Genomic DNA, 16,744 nt, shown 5'->3' with positions numbered 1-16,744 from the left:
CAATAAATATAAAATTTTTATACTACCAAGGTTAATTGAAGGTCAAATAAACTCATATTTCTGTTGTAATTTGTCATTAACGATGGCTTAAATTATAGTTAATTTTTTCTCTCTCAAAAAGTTCTTTTGGCTTAAGGGAACTATCAAAATCTTTGATAACCTAAAACTTTGAACTTTTGCTAATTTAAATGACAAACTTGATTGAATTTATTATATAGATAAGTATTTTCCAAATAAGATATAATAGTGAAATGTTAATTACTAGGCATAAGGTTTCTGCATTTGATTCATACTGCAAATAAGTAAAACATAAGCAAAACATAGGTCTGTTGGAAAACATGCTTTGTGATATATTGAACTATTGCACTATAAGAAATGCATGTTCCTAAAAATTATAAAGTGTATTCATAAATCTGTCATCTAAAGAGTCCTGGTGTGATAGATAGTTCACAATTTATGTACTACATTTTCACTGGAGACTAGGCTTCTTAATTTAAAATTATGCTGAATTTAATAAAGCCAGGTGAAAATTTTAAAGAAAGCAACACTGTATGTAGGAGATGTATAAAAAAGTTAAAACTGACAAAGATCTATCTACCTATCTATCTGTATCTATCTACCTATCTATCTAGATATATGTGATATATATATAATATTAACATATTATATAAAATATTAAAAACTATGGTATATATTAAATTTATTACTAAACATACTAAGTATTATTATGTAACATAAATATTATATACAAATATCTAAAATGTTGATGTGCATTATATATAATGGAATATTACTCAACTATCAAAAAGAATGAAATACTGCCATTTGCAATGACAAGGAAGGGATAGAAGGTATTATGTTAAATGAAATAAGTCAGTCATAGAATGACAAATACCACATATGTGGAATTTAAGAAACAAAACAAATGAACATATGGGAATGGAAGAAAAAGTAAAATAAGATCAAAATTGAGAGGGAGGTAAACCATAAGAAATGCTGAACTCTAGGAAACAAACTGAGGGTTGCTAGAAGGGAGGTGGGTTGAGAAAAGCATAATTGGATGATGGGGATTAAGGAAGGCACTTGATATAGTGAGCACTGAATATTGTATTAAAATGTTGAATCACTAAATTCTACCTCTAAAACAAATAAAAAATAAATTAAAAAATAACTTATAATACATTTCAGTTGACATAAAAATAATTTTGCCCTAAAACAAGACTGCCTGTTTAGAGAGAAAAGACTTAGGACAAAATCTGAATGAAAAGAAAGTTGTAGAAAGAAGGAAAGCTTTAGAAAAGATTTTTAGGTATGGCCAGGACTCAGAATAAACAAAGTACACTGATACAAGATTGAAATTCTGCTTTATTGGGTTTTGGCTTTATTTGCTCTTCTTTTACCAGCTCATTTAGGTGTAATACTAGCTTCTGTATTTGATACTTTTCTTGTTTCTTGAAAAAGGCCTGTATTGCTATACACTTCCCTCTTAGGACTGCCTGCCCTGGATCCCAAAGGTTCTGAACTATTGTGTTTTCATTTTTAATTATTTACATGATTTCTTTCTAATTATTTTTTAATTTCCTGGTTGCCCCTTTCAGTCTTTAGTAGAATGCTTTATTTTTTTAAAAGATTTTATTTATTTATTTGACAGAGATAGATCACAAGTAGGCGGGGTGGAGGGGAAGCAGACTCCCCGCTGAGAAGATAGTCTAATGTGGGGCTTGATCCCAGGAACCTGAGATCATGACCTGAGCCAAAGGTAGAGACTTAACCCACTGAACCGCCCAGCAGCCTTTAGTAGGATGCTTTAACCTTCAAAGTATTTGAGTTCCTTCCAAATTTCCTCTTGTGATTGAGTTCAAGTTTCAAAGCATTGTGGTCTGAAAATAGAAAAGGAATAATCCCAGAATTTTGTATCCATTTTAGACCTGATTTGTGATCCATTATGTGATCAATTTTCTAGAATGTTCCATATGTACTTGAGAAGAATGTGCTTTCTGTTGCTTTAGCATCAGATGCTCTATATATAACTATGAAGTCCATCTTACCCAGTTTGTCATTCATATTCCTTGTTTCCTTGTTGATCTTCTGCTTAGATGATCAGTCTATTTCTGTGAGTAGAGTATTAAAGTCTCCTACTACTATTGTATTACTATTAAAGTGTTGTTTGAATTTTGTTATTAATTGGCTTATATAATTGAATGCTCTCAAGGTAGGGGCATGAATATTTACAATTGTTAGTTAGATCAAGTCACTGGAAAGATCTTTTAAATATGATATAGCATTGCTCTTCATCTCTTATTACAGAATTTTTTCTAAAATCTAATTTCTCTGGCATAAAGATTGCTATCTCAGCACTTGAATGTCCATTAGCACAATGAATTGTTCTCCACCCCATAACTTTGAATCTGGAGGTGACTTTGGGTCTAAAATGAATTTCTTGTAGCATATCATTCGTTCCTTTTTTTAAATCAAGTTTGATACCTTGCATCTTTTGATTGGAGCATTAACCCATTTATATTCAGAATAATGATTAAACATGTGAATTTAATGCCATTGTTTAACCTCTAAAGTCACTGTTTCTTTCTTTTTTATGTTTTTCTTTTTGCTTTATTTTTTTATTTCATTTTATTTTATTTCTTTTCAGTGTATGTATTGCATGGAACACTGGATGTGATGCATAAACAATGAATTTTGTAACACTGTAAAGTCACTCTCTGTAGTTGGCCTCTGTTTCTTACTTGCATATGTTCTGTTTAGACACTCTTTGTTTACAGGATCCTTTTAATATTTCATATAGGGCTGATTTAGTGATAAGAGATTATTTCAGATTCTATTTGTACTGGAAGCTCTTTATCTCTCCTTCTATTCTGAATGAAAGTATTGCTGGATAAAATACTCTTGGCTGCATGTCTTTCTAATTAATTAAACCCTGAATATATCATTCCAGGTCTGTCTGGCCTTTCAGGTCTCTGTGGATTGATATGCTGCCAGACTAATGTTTCTACATCTGTAGGTTAAGGACTGCTTGTCTCAAACAGCTTTCAGGGTTTTCTTTTTATATGTGAAATTTGCAAGCTTCACAATTACATGCTTGTTAATCTATTTTTATTGATTTTGAAGGGGGTTCTCTTTACCTCTTGGAATTCAATGCTTGTTTCCTTTAACAGATTATGTAAGCACTCAGCTCTACTTTATTCAAATAAACCTTCTGCCAAGCTGTCTTTCCTCATCTTCCAGAACCTCTTTTATTCAAACATTATTGTGCTTTATGATAACACTTTTTTTCCCTCAAAGCCTTTCCTCAAAATCATACAGTAGATGTTTCTTTTTTTTCCCTCTTTTTCTCAGCTTCTGTACTTTCCATCATTTTGTCCTCTATATCACTGATTTTCTTTTCTCCCTTGTTTACCTTAGCAGTTAGAATATGGAGGCAAAAATTCTCAAGATATTAGCCAATAGTATCTAACAAAGCATAATAAGTATCATTCACGAAAACCATTTGGGATTTATTCCTGGGTTGCAAGGGTAGTTCGACATTCTCAAATCAATAAATGTGATACATCACATTAATACAAGAAAGGACAAGAAACATATGATTCTCTTAATTGATGCAGAGAAAGAATTTGACAAAATATAACATACTTTCTTGAATGAAACTCTCCACAGTGTAGGGATAGAGACGAAATACCTCAGCATCATAAAAGCCAACAGTGAAAAATCCACAAAGAATACCATTTTTAAGAAGATTTTATTTATTTGACAGACAGAGATAACAGGTAGGCAAAGAAGCAGGCAGAAAAAGAGGAGGAAGCAGGCTTCCTGCTGAGCAGAGAGCCCAATGCGGGGCTCTATCCCAGTACCTGGGGATCATGACCTGAGTCGAAGGCAGAGGCCCTAACCCACTGAGCCACCGAGATGCCACAGGATGTCATTCTTAATGGGGAAATAATGTGACCTTTTCCCCTAAGGTCAGGAATATGACAGAGATACCCACACTTACACTGCTGTTCAACATGGAATTAGAAGTCTTAGCCTCAGCAGTCAGAAGAAATAAAATAAAATACATTCCAACTGGCAAGGAAGAAATCAGACCTTCACTCTTCACAGAAGGCATGATACTTTATGTGAAAAATCCTAAATTACTAGAACTCATATAGGAAATCAGCAACATGGCAGAATATAAAATAAGGGCACAGAAATCACTTGCATTTCTATACACATATAATGCTAGAGAAAAAAGAGAAATTAAGGAATAAATGCCACTTACAATTGAATCAAAACTCATAAGATACATAGGAATAGACATAACCAAAGAGGTAAAGGATCTGTACTCAAAAAACTGGAGAACGCATATGAAAGAATTTGAGGAAGACACAAAGAAATGGAAAAATACCCATGCCCATATACTAGAAGAATAAATACTGTTAAAATGTTCATGCTAGGGGTGCCTGGGTAGCTTGATGGGTTGAGCCTCTGCGATTTTCTCAGGTCATAATCCCAGAGTCCTGGGATTGAGACCCATATCAGCTTCTCTGCTCAGCAGGGAGCCTGCTTCTCCTCTCTATGCCTGCCTCTCTGCCTACTTGTGATCTCTATCTGTCACATAATTTTTTTTTAAATGTTCATGCTATGCAGAGAAATCTGCACATTCAGGGCACTCCTTAACAAAATACCATAGACATTTTTCACAGACCTGGCAGCACAAATAATCCAAAGACAGTATGGAACAAGAAAAGACCCAAATAGTGAGATGAATGTTGAAAAAGTAAACCAAAGCTGGTGGCATCACAATGTGTGACTTCAAGTTATATTACAAAGCTGTAATCATCAAAACACAAATATGAAACACCGATTGATTTTTATTAGGCAAAACTGAAGGTTACAAGTCACATCTCCAATTTTTACTTATTTATTTATTTTTTATGAAATGTGCATTATTATCTTTGCATTATAAACTAGGAATGTAAAAGCCTAGCCATTCCACTTTACTGAGAAGCTAGAATTTGTGTCCCTTCCTATTTAAATCTGAGCTCATAAACATTAAGTCCAGAGCAATTTATCTTAATCTATAATATTTGGGAAATTTAGCACAGAGACTGACAGTTTTCATCAAAATATATTTCTACTGCTGTCAGAGATTTTGTACTTACAAACTGTTGCAACATGTTTTATATATATATATATACATATATATATATAATGATTCTTTATTTGTTAATATTAAATATTTTATTGTATTGTATTTATTTACTCGAGAGAGATATTGAGAGAACACAGCAGGGAGAAGGACTGAAGGGGAGGGAGAGAGACAAGCAGACTCTCTGCTATGTGGAAAACCTGATTCTGGGCTAGATCCCAGGACTCTGAGATTGTGGCCCGAGCTAAAGTAGGATACATAGCAAACTGATTCATGCAGGGACCCCTGATTATTTAAGTAGATGTAGAAAAAAAATTGACAAAGTACAACATCTATTATTGATAAAAACCCTCAACAAAGAAGATTTATACAAAACATCACTTGGCATAATTAATAGAAACCATCTATTAAAAGCTACAGCTAATATCATTCTCAATGGAGAAAACTGAGAGATTTTTCTCTATAGTTAAGAATAATACACAGATATCCACTCTTACCACTATTATTTGGCATAATACTGGAAGTACTAGCCACAACTATTAGAAAACAAAAAGAAATAAAATAAAGGCATGCAAGTCATCTAGGAAGAAGCAAAATTTTCGTTATTGGCAAATGAAATTTTATATCTATTCCACAAGTAGTTGGTGAAAAACTCCATCAAACAATGACTAGAACTGAGGAACAAAATCAGTAGAATCACAGGATGTAAAATCAGTGTGGAAAAATCTGTTGCATTTATATACACCAATGATGAAGCAGCAGAGAGAGAAATTAAGGAATAAATCTCATTTACAATTGGACCCAAATCAATAAAATACGTATGAATGAATCAAACCAGATGTGAAACATCTGTACTCTGAAACTACAAAACACTGATGAAATTGAAGCTGAAACAAATAAATGAGAAGACATTCCATACTCATGTATGCCAAAAGCAAAGACTGTTAAGATGACTATACTATCCAAAGCAATTTACATATTTTTAATGCAATCCCTATCAAAATGCCAGGAGATTTTTTCACAGAGATAGAAAAAAAATTCCTAACTTTTTTGGGGAACAAAAATACTTCCCTAAGATTCACTTTCCTTAACTGAAAAAATTGTTTATAATCTTATATAATATATTACTCTACTGATTAAATGTGATAATTCATACAAAGTGTTTATCACCATTTCCAGTGTAAAAGAAATATGTATTAAGTTACTACCTTTTATTACTATTACGATGATCACCTGGGAATGCACTTTTTAAAAAAATATATTTTTTTTTCAGCATAACAGTATTCATTGTTTTTGCACCACACCCAGTGCTCTATGCAATCCGTGCCCTCTCTAATACCCACCCCCTAGTTCTCCCAACCTCCGAACTCCACCCCTTCAAAACCCTCAGGTTGTTTTTCAGAGTCCTTAGTCTCTCATGGTTCACATACCCTTCCAATTTCCCTCAACTCCCTTCTCCTCTCCATCTCCCCTTCTTCTCATGATATTTGTTATGCTCAACAAATAATGGAAACCATATGATAATTGATACTCTCTGCTTGACTTATTAAACTCAGCAAATCTCTTCCAGTCCCGTTCATGTTGGTACAAAAGTTAGGTACTCATCCTTTCTGAGGGAGATATAATACTCCATAGTGTATATGGACCACATCTTCCTTATCCATTCGTCTGTTGAAGGGCATCTTGGTTCTTTCCACAGTTTGGCGACTGTGGCCATTGCTGCTATAAACATTGGGGTACAGATGGCCCTTCTTTTCACTACATCTGTACCTTTGGGGTAAATAACCAGTAGTGCAATTGCAGGGTCATAGGGAAGCTCTATTTTTAATTTCTTGAGGAATCTCCACACTGTTCTCCAAAGTGGCTACTCCAAATTGCATTCCCACCAAGAGTGTAGGAGGTTGCCCTTTCTCCACATCCTCTCCAACACATGTCGTTTCATATCTTGCTAATTTTGGCCCTTCTAACTGGTGTAAGGTGATATCTCAATGTAGTTTTGATTTGAATCTCCCTGATGGCTAGTGATGATGAACATTTTTTCATGTGTCTGATAGTTATTTGCATGTATTCATTGGAGAATTGTCTGTTCATATCTTCTACTCATTTTTTATATTATTGTCTGTTTTGTGCGTGTTGAGTTTGAGCTGTTTTTCATAGGTCCCGGATATCAACCTTTTGTCTGTACTGCCATTTGCAAATATCTTCTCCCATTCCGTGGGTTTCCTTTTTTTGTTGTTGTTTATTTTGTTTTTTTGTTTTTTTTGTTGTTTTTTTTTTGACTGTTTCCTTTGCTGTGCTGAAGCTTTTGATCTTGAGGAAGTCCCAAAACTTCATCTTTGCTTTTGTTTTCTTCGCCTTTGGAGACATACCTTGAAAGAAGTTGCTGTGGCTGATATCGAAGAGGCTACTGCCTATGATCTCCTCTAGGGTTCTGATGGATTCCTGTCTCACGTTGAGGTCTTTTATCCATTTTGAGTTTATCTTTGTGTACAGTGTAAGAGAATGGTCGAGTTTCATTCTTCTACATATAGCTGTCCTGTTTTCCGAGCACCATTTATTAAACAGACTTTCTTTTTTCCACTGTATATTTTTTCCTGTATTGTAGAAGATTATTTGCCCATAGAGTAGAGGGTCCATATATGGGTTCTCTACTCTGTTCCACTGATCTATCTGTCAGTTTTTATGCCAATACCATGATGTCTTGATGATCAAAGCTTTTTAGTAAAGCTTGAAATCAGGTAACGTGATGACCCAAGTTTTATTTTTGTTTTCAAGATTTCCTTAGCGATTTGGGGTCTCTTCTGATTCCATACGAATTTTTGGATTATTTTCTCCAGCTCTTTGAAAAATACCCGTTGAATTTTGATCAGAATGTCAATGAAACTATAGATTGCTCTAGGCTGTATAGACATTTTAACAGTGTTTATTCTTCCAATCCAAGAGCATGGAATGGTCTTCCATCTTTTTGTGTCTTCTTCATTTTCTTTCATGAGTGTTCTGTAGTTCCTTGAGTACAGATCCTTTAACTCTTTGGTTAGGTTTATTCCCAGATATCTTATGGTACTTGTTGCTATAGTGAATGGAATTGATTCTCTAATTTCCCTTTCTGAATTTTCATTTATAGTGTGTAAGAAAGCCACTGATATCTGTACATTGACTTCATATCCTGCCAAGTTGCTGAATTGCTGTATGAGTTCTGGTAGTTTGGGGTTGGAGTCTTTTGGGTTTTCCATATAAAGAATCATGTCATCTGCAAAAAGAGAGAGTTTGACTTCTTCATTGTCAATTTGGATACCTTCTATTTCTCTTTGTTGTCTGATTGCAGTTGCTAGGAAATCTAACACTATGTTGAATTAGAGTGGTGAGAGTGGGCATCCTTGTCGTGTTCCTGATCTCAACGGGAAGGCTGCAAGCTTTTTCCCATTGAGGATGATATTTGCTGTGGGTCTTTCATAGATAGATTTTATGAAGTTGAGGAATGTCCCCTCTTCTCCTATATTTTGAAGTGTTTTAATGAGGAATGGATGCTGGATTTTATCAAATGCTTTTTCTGAATTAATTGAGAGGACCATGTAGTTCTTCTCTCTTCTCTTAATGATTTGTTCTATTACATTGATTGATTTGTGAATGTTGAACCATCCTTGTAGCCCAGGGATGAATCCCACCTGGTAATGGTGGATAATATTCTTAATATGATGTTGGATCCTGTTTGCTAGGTTCTTGTTGATAATTTTAGCATCAATATTTATCAGTGATATTGGTCTGAAAATCTTCTTTTAGGTAGGGTCTTTGCCTGCTTTGGGGATCAGTGCAATGGTGGCTTCAGAGAAAAAGTCTGGAAGTTTTTCTTCAGCTTCAATTTTTTGAAACAGCTTCAGAAGAATAGGTGTTATTTCTTCTTTGAACATTTGGCAGAATTCCCCAGGGACTCTGTCAGGTCCTGGACTCTTGTTTTTTGGGAGGTTTTTGATCACTGCACAATCTTGTTCCTAGATATCGGTCTATTCAGGTTTTCAATTTCTTCCTCGTCAAATTTGGGAGTTTATAGTTTTCCAGGAATGCATCCATTTCATCTAGGTCGCTTAACTTATTAGCATATAACTGTTGATAATAACTTCTGATGATTGTTTCTACTTCCTTGGTGTTAGTTGTTATCTCTCCCTTTTCATTCATAATTTTATGAATTTGGGCTTTCTCTTTTTTCTTTTGGATTAGCATGGCCAATGGTTTATTGATATTATTGACTCTTTCAAAAAAAAAGAAAACAGCTTCTAGTTTCATTGATACGTTCTACTGTATCTCTGCTTTCTACCTCATTGATCTCTGCTCTAATACTGATGATTTCCCTTCTGCTGTGTTAAGTTGATTTGATTTGTTGTTGATTCTCCAGTTCTTTAAGGTGTAGAGACAGCTGGTGTATTCTGGATTTTTCCATTTTTTTTGAGAGAGGCTTGGATGGCTATGTATTTCCCCCTTAGGACCACCTTTGCTGTATCCCATAGGTTTTGGACTGAAGTGTCTTCATTCTCATTGGTTTCCATGAATTCTTTCAGATCTTCTTTGATCTCCTGGTTGATCCAAGCATTCTTAAGCAAGGTGGCCTTTAGCTTCCTGGTGTTTGAATTCCTTCCAAAGTTTTTCTTTTGATTGAGCTCCAGTTTCAAATCATTGTGATCAGAGAATATGCAGGGAATAATCTCAGTATTTTGGTATCAGTTGAGTCCTAATTTGTGACCATGGTCTATTCTTGAGAAGGTTCCACGTGCACATGAGAAGAATGAGTATTCTGTTGTTTTAGTGTGGAATGTTCTGTATATAACTATGAGGTCCATCTGGTCCAATGTGTCACTCAATGCTCTTGTATCTTTATTGATTTTCTGCTTCGATGATCTGTCTATTTCTGAGAGATGCGTGTTAAGATTTCCTACTATTAAGGTATTCATATCAATATGATTCTTTATCTTGATTAACAGTTTTCTTATGTAATTGGCTACTCTCATATTGGGGACATAGATATTTACAATTGTTAGATCATCTTGGTGGATAGTCACTTTAGGGATTATGTAGTGTCCTTCTGTATCTCTGACTACAGTCTTTAGTTTAAAATCTAAATGATCTGATATGAGAATCGCTACGCCAGCTTTCTTTTGAGGTCCATTGGCATTAAAGATGCTTTTCCATCCCTTCACCTTCAGTCTGCGTGTATCGTTAGGTTCAAAATGGGTCTCTTGTAGACAACATATGGATGTGTCCTTTAGTTTTATCCCATATGCCACCTTGTCCCATTATATGGGCATATTTAAGCCATTCACATTGAGAGTGATTATTGATAGGCACGTCTTTATTGACATCGTGTTAACTTTGAAGTCTTTCTTTCTGTAGATTGTCTCTATATCTCTGTTCAATGCTATTCTTAGGATTTGTCCTCTTTTATAGAACCCCCTTAATATTTCCTGTCATGTCAGCTTGGTGGTTGCATAGTCTTTTAAGCCTTGCCGGTTTAGGAAACTATCTCTCCATCCATTTTGAATGTCAGTCTTGCTGGATAAAGTATTCTTGGCTGCATGTTCTTGTCATACAGTGACCTGAATATATCTTTCCAGTCCTTTCTGGCTTGCCAGGTCTCTATGGACAGGTCTGACGTTATTCTGATGGGCTTTCCTCTGTAAGTAAGGAGCCTCTTTGTTTTAGAGGCTTTCAAGAGATTATATCTACAATTATGATTACTTAATTTGACTATCAGGTTCCTTGATTTTTTTTTTGGAATCTGTAATCTTGGTTGTAGACTGTTCAGCCTCTAGTACATGAATGCTGGTTCCTTTCGCGAGACTGGGAAAATTTTCATGAAGAACTTGTTCCACTATATCTTCTCGACTTCTTTCTTTCTCCTCCCCTTCAGGGATTCCAATAATTCTTTTTTTTAAATTAAATTTATTTATTTTCAGCCTAACAGTATTCATTGTTTTTTTTCACCACACCCAGTACTCCCTGCTATTCGTGCCCTCTATAATACCCACCACCTGGTACCCCAACATCCCACCCCCCTGCCACTTCTGACATTGGAACATTTCATGACATCATTTATTTCTCTTATTCTGTTTTCGTGGTTTCTAAGCTGTTTGTTACAGTCTTCCTCCTGATCCTTTCTCTCTATCTGTTTGTCCTCCAGATCACTAATTCTATCATCTGTCTCAGTTACCCTAGTTTTGAGAGAATTCAGATTAGATTGGGACTCATTGAGAGTATTGTGAACCTCATCCCTGTTGGCTTTCAGCTCAGCCCTGACATTGTGAACATTATCTCTGGTGGCTTTCATTTCGGCCCTAATCAATTCTGTTTGGTTATCCATGGCTTCTCCAACCTATCAATTGCTTGGATAATTGTTAGCCTGAATTCTCTTTCTGACATATAGTCTATGTTGATAGCCATTAGCTCTGTTGCAGATGCCCCATTCTCTGTATTTTTCTTATGTTGGGCATTCTTCCTCCTAGTCATTTTGGTGAGAGATGACTGAACGGATGTAGCTGGATGTATCGACTGGGGTGCAGTCAAGGTGCACCCTGGAACCCTTCTGAGCAATCAGGATTCCTCACCCAAATGAGAGAAAAAAGAAAAGAAAAAGAAAAAAAATAGATAACGGGAGAGACAGGAACAAAAGGGAAGATAAAAGTGAAGGTTCAGCCCATATGTGCCCCAAGGTAAGATTTATGAAGTATACAAACAAAAACACATAAACAAAAATACTGATAAAAGTATATACATATATATATATATATATATATATATATATGCAAATAAAGGAAGAATCTTTATAAACCTTTTTTTTTCCTAGGAAGAAACCCAAGTGTAAGATTTATATACTATCAGGACAAACACAAAAACACAGAAACTCTGGTGGAAGAAAAGGATGGAAGAGTGGTTGTAAATTCTCAGTGTGGGTGAGTAAGGTTGTTTTGATTCTTCCTGGATGTATCTTGTTATTTGTGTTAAAGGACTCAACTTTCTTAAGATAAAGGGGGGATTAAAAATTGGTTTACCTCTAGGGGTAGCGTTAATTGGTGAAAAGGTATTACTTTGAAATTTAACTCTATATGAATATTAGAAAATAAAAATAAAAAAGGAATAAACTAGACTGAACTAAACTAAAATTAAAAACAAAAGAAATTTTCAAAATAGAAATGCAAAAAAAAAAACACAGGAGTATGAATCAAAAAGTTCAGTTTAGAAGGTTATTAAGGAATTTGATGTACTGGACATCTCACTGTGATGGTAAATAGGCTAAAAAAAACTATATAAAAAAAAAACAATGAGGGGCACCTGGGTGGCTCAGTGGGTTAAAGCCTCTGTCTTCGGCTCAGGTCATGATCCCAGAGATCTGGGATCGAGCCCCACGTCGGGCTCTCTGCTCAGCAGGGAGCCTGCTTCCTCCTCTCTCTCTGCCTGCCTCTCTGCCTGCTTGTGATCTCTGTCTCTCTGTCGAATAAATAATTAAAATCCTAAAAAAATTAAAAAAAAACATGAGCCAGAATAGTGGGATCGAATTAAAAATAAAAGTTGTCCTATGAAGTAGTGATGGTTGTTTTCTTGTCGTCTTTTTTTTTTTTTTCCCTTACCTGGTTGGTATTGGGGGGGGCTTGTCACGTGGGTTTTCAGTCAGTGATGTTTCCTGAGTTATGGTCTCCCGCCCCCCTCAAGGGGGTGGGCTCTGAGGAAACCATTTTTTCCAGGCTTTTTTTCTCTGGAGGTTTTTATGTTTGTCCCTTTTTTTTTCCCTCTCTCCTTGACTGCTTTTGCTGGTTTTTGTAGGTTTAAGAAAAGCAAACTGCACCCTGACCCCCCTCTTAGAGAGAAGCCTCAGTCTGGTACCCTGTGTGTGTTGCAGAGCCCAAATAAATACCCCCTTGGCCGCTGGTAGAGCAGATTCTGAGTCGTGGTCCTTGGGGACATAGGATCGTCTGCTTGTACCCAAAACCAAGGCAGCAGTACCTGTCTGGGAAGCTCCAGACCACCAGAAATGTTCCAAGCAGTGGTCGCACACTGAGATTTTCCCATTGGCCCAGGTTGGGAGTGTCTGGTCTTTCTGGGTCTAAGACTGCTCAGCTTGTGTGCACCCCTCTCAGGGAAAGGTGAGGGGCACGTGCATCTCAGGCTCTGTAGCATGGCTGGGCATTCTGTCAGCTGGCAAGGCTCCCAGCCCCTCAGAGAAACCGGACCCCACACGTTCTTGGGCATGCTGGTGACTCAGGGACCATGACCTGATTTCTCTGCAGCACTCTCTCTGGCTCAGCACCAGGGGAGGCTGGGCCCCAGGACTTAAGCCCCTGTCCCTAGCCACGCCAATTCCCACAATTACCCCACCCGTGATCCTTTGCTCTTTTTGAGTGCTTTCAGCCAGTCTCCAAGTTAATGTTGGTCCCCAGATGCAGGGCACTCTCATATTAGTGGTATTACTTTCCAATAGGTTGTCACTGGTGGCTCCCTCACACTTTTGTTTATCTTCCGATATCAGTCCAATGCTCCCACTCCACTTTTCCTGCCCACTGGCATATTCTGCCCGTGTAGAGGCCCAGACGTGTATAATTCTGATCTCACGCTGATTTCATGGTTGATCGGAGTTCTTTGGAAGGTAATCAGCTCACTTTAGGGTACAGGTTGAAAAGACGCTTCCTCCTACTTCCCCGCCATCTTGTCTCCCCTCTGTTGTAATTTTAAATGTTTCCTCCGGGAATGCACTTTTCATGACAATATTCATAACGTTTAATCCAGCCATTGGATATTCATCATTACTGTTGTAAGTGTGCACTTTTGCAAAGCATTTTTTGAAGTACTTTCTACATATTGCTGTTCCTTAGACTGTAGATGAAAGAATTCAGCATTGGAGTCACCAATGTATACATAAGGGCTAATAGGGTCTCACTTTTAGGGATAAAGGAGGAGGAGGGGCTGCAATAGACAGCACTTGCTGTGCCATAGATCAACACCACCACTGACAGGTGGCAGCTACATTTGGAGAAAGCTCTCTCTTTCCCCTGAGTAGATGTGATCTTCATGATGGTGGAGAAGATCAGCCCATAATATATGAGGATGGAGATAAGAGGAATGAGAGCAAGTAGACCTCCTACTGTACAATTAACCATCACATTGAGGGATATATCAGGGCAAGGGGGCTTCTGGAGAGGATTGAGATCACAGAAGAAATGGAGGATGATATTGGAAGCACAGAAGGACAGATGCACCATTAATACAGTGTGTAAAAGGGCATGGAGATAGGTGACAAGCCAGAGCCCAGCCACTAGCCAGACACAAAGGTGAGGATTCATAATGGCAATATAATGTAAAGGGTAACAAATTGCCACTTATCTATCATATGCCATTACACAAAGAAGAAGGCTGTCCATATTCACAAAAGAAATAAAGAAGAAAAGCTGGCTGAGACACCCCACAAAAGGAATTGTCTTTGTATTAGTCAAGAGGTTCACTATCATTTGGGGGATAGTAGTGGAGGAAAAATAGATGTCAACAAAAGCCAAGTTACTAAGGAAGAAATATATGGGTAAGTGGAGATGAGAATCAAAGCCAACAGCCAAAATGATAAGTATGTTGCCTGATATAGTCATTAAATACAAACAGAGAAATAGCACGGATAAGAAATATTGTTGCTCTGCTGATCCAGAAAGTCCAAGAAGGATGAATTCCTTGATGACTGTTAGATTTCTTATTTCCATATTCCCAAAAAAATCTAGAAAAGGAAAATATTAAATTGTGAAGATCAGAAATGTTAAATACCTCACCCACACCCACGTGTGTAATAAAGTATCATGTAAATTCCTTTTCCTTGCCAATTACGTCTTTTTTTAATATTGTTTGTATATTCATATGAGTGTGCTGGGTGCAGTGCTCTAAACTTTTTTCAAGAAATAATGATTTCTGCTTTTCAAGAGATAATAGTTTCCTCAAAATGTAAATTCTGTGAATAATGATTTAAATTGTGCCAGCTATGTTGCTTTGTCTATACTATTCATACAATCCATATTTGAATTTACATCTACATTGATTGTTTTATCAGGCATGCTATTTATGTACCCTAATGCAATGGAAATATTTACATCCAATGAGTAAATTTTCTCCCAAACTGAAGTTAATATCCATGGATACAGATGTCATTTCAGTTTGTTTTCATCATGTATGGATACAATTTGGCTACAGACAATTCCTTGGGATGATTACCATTTCTTTGGTCTCTTTCCAGTCCTGCAAATAGCTATGCAATATGGTGGAAAGTCACCTGAAGCCTCAGGCTTGTGGCATGAATTTTTAGGCCCCTTCCTCACAGCAGCTCATGCACACTACTTTCTCTAAATGCAGTATATTTATTCACACCTTACTTTTTTTTTTTTTTCATAAACTGTCTTGCTGCTTGCGGCTTCTCATTATTCTCTTCAAATTCTCACCTACAGGTGAATCCAATGAGCACCATTTCATTTCTATACAAATACAGTTAATTGATACTAAAGAACACAGTGTTGTGTAGTTTTTTCTGAACATTTTGAATCCCAGCTTCGTTATGGGCCATAACTTTTTTTAAGATTTTTTTTTTTAATTTTTATTTATTTGACAGAGAGATACACAGCGAGAGAGAACACAACCGGGGGAGTGGGAGAGGGAGAAGTAGGATTCCCGCTAATTAGATAACCCAATGATGGGGCTTAATCCCAAGACCCTGGGATTATGACCTGAGCCAATGGAAGATGCTTAATGCCTGAGCCACTCAGGTGCCCCAGGAACCACAATTAAAACCTGAAATTTATCTACTATGAATCCTGTATAATTTATTTAATTTTCTTGCATCTTTTTTACACAATCTGAGGTGTAATGATAAAACTCGTACTAAGAAGAAGCATTAGAAATTCCCTATATGCATTCCTATGAGTAAAGCATATTTTTTCAGAGATGGCTTTCCTTCACTTTAAGCAGCATCAGCTATGCCATTTCCCTCAATTGCATAATTATCCCTTTTATACCAAGCATAACAATTTATTTTTATTGTTATTGTATATGTGTGAAGATATACATATATATATGTATATATATATACATATATATATGTAACATGCACACATAACTTATAAACAATTTGTGTGAAATGGTGCTTATGGGAACAAAAATAAATGAAAAATTCTGGAAATTAAGAAAACAACAGCAACAACAACAACATTAGATTGTGCTTACTCCATTTTAAGCCAAGGAAGTACTGGCTTTTGGGAAAGACACTTCTATATTCTTATAGCAAATCATGTTAATTCTAGATTTTTTTTTCTTAAGTGAGTTTTTAAAAATTTACTATGACATTGAAATATTTAATAGATTAATTTAAAAATGTTTTACAAGCTAAAATTTAGGAAATTAGCACATTAGATATGTCTGCAAAAATTTTTAAAAACTATCAGCACACACCTTCTTCTTTGAGACATTTTAGCAATCAAAATTTCATCCCCACTATATATCCATTGGGTCTGTGCATTCATTCAGGTTCCTCATTGAGGGTGAAAAAGGAGGGAATAATAAGACATAGATAAACATGTATCTCTCTATAGAGAGTTATAG

General features: G+C 36.2%; 1 pseudogene; it reads right to left on the bottom strand.

Annotated features, from left to right (window-relative positions):
- Positions 1–13,923: 13,923 nt before the first annotated feature.
- On the bottom strand, positions 13,924–14,865 carry LOC116585732 (annotated as a pseudogene).
- Between the last annotated feature and the right edge of the window lie 1,879 nt (positions 14,866–16,744).

The sequence above is a fragment of the Mustela erminea genome, chromosome 3 (genome assembly GCF_009829155.1).
Source record: "Mustela erminea isolate mMusErm1 chromosome 3, mMusErm1.Pri, whole genome shotgun sequence".
Lineage (NCBI taxonomy): Eukaryota > Metazoa > Chordata > Mammalia > Carnivora > Mustelidae > Mustela > Mustela erminea.
The sequence above is the reverse complement of the archived record's forward strand: the minus strand, read 5'-3'. Positions and strand labels throughout refer to the sequence as shown.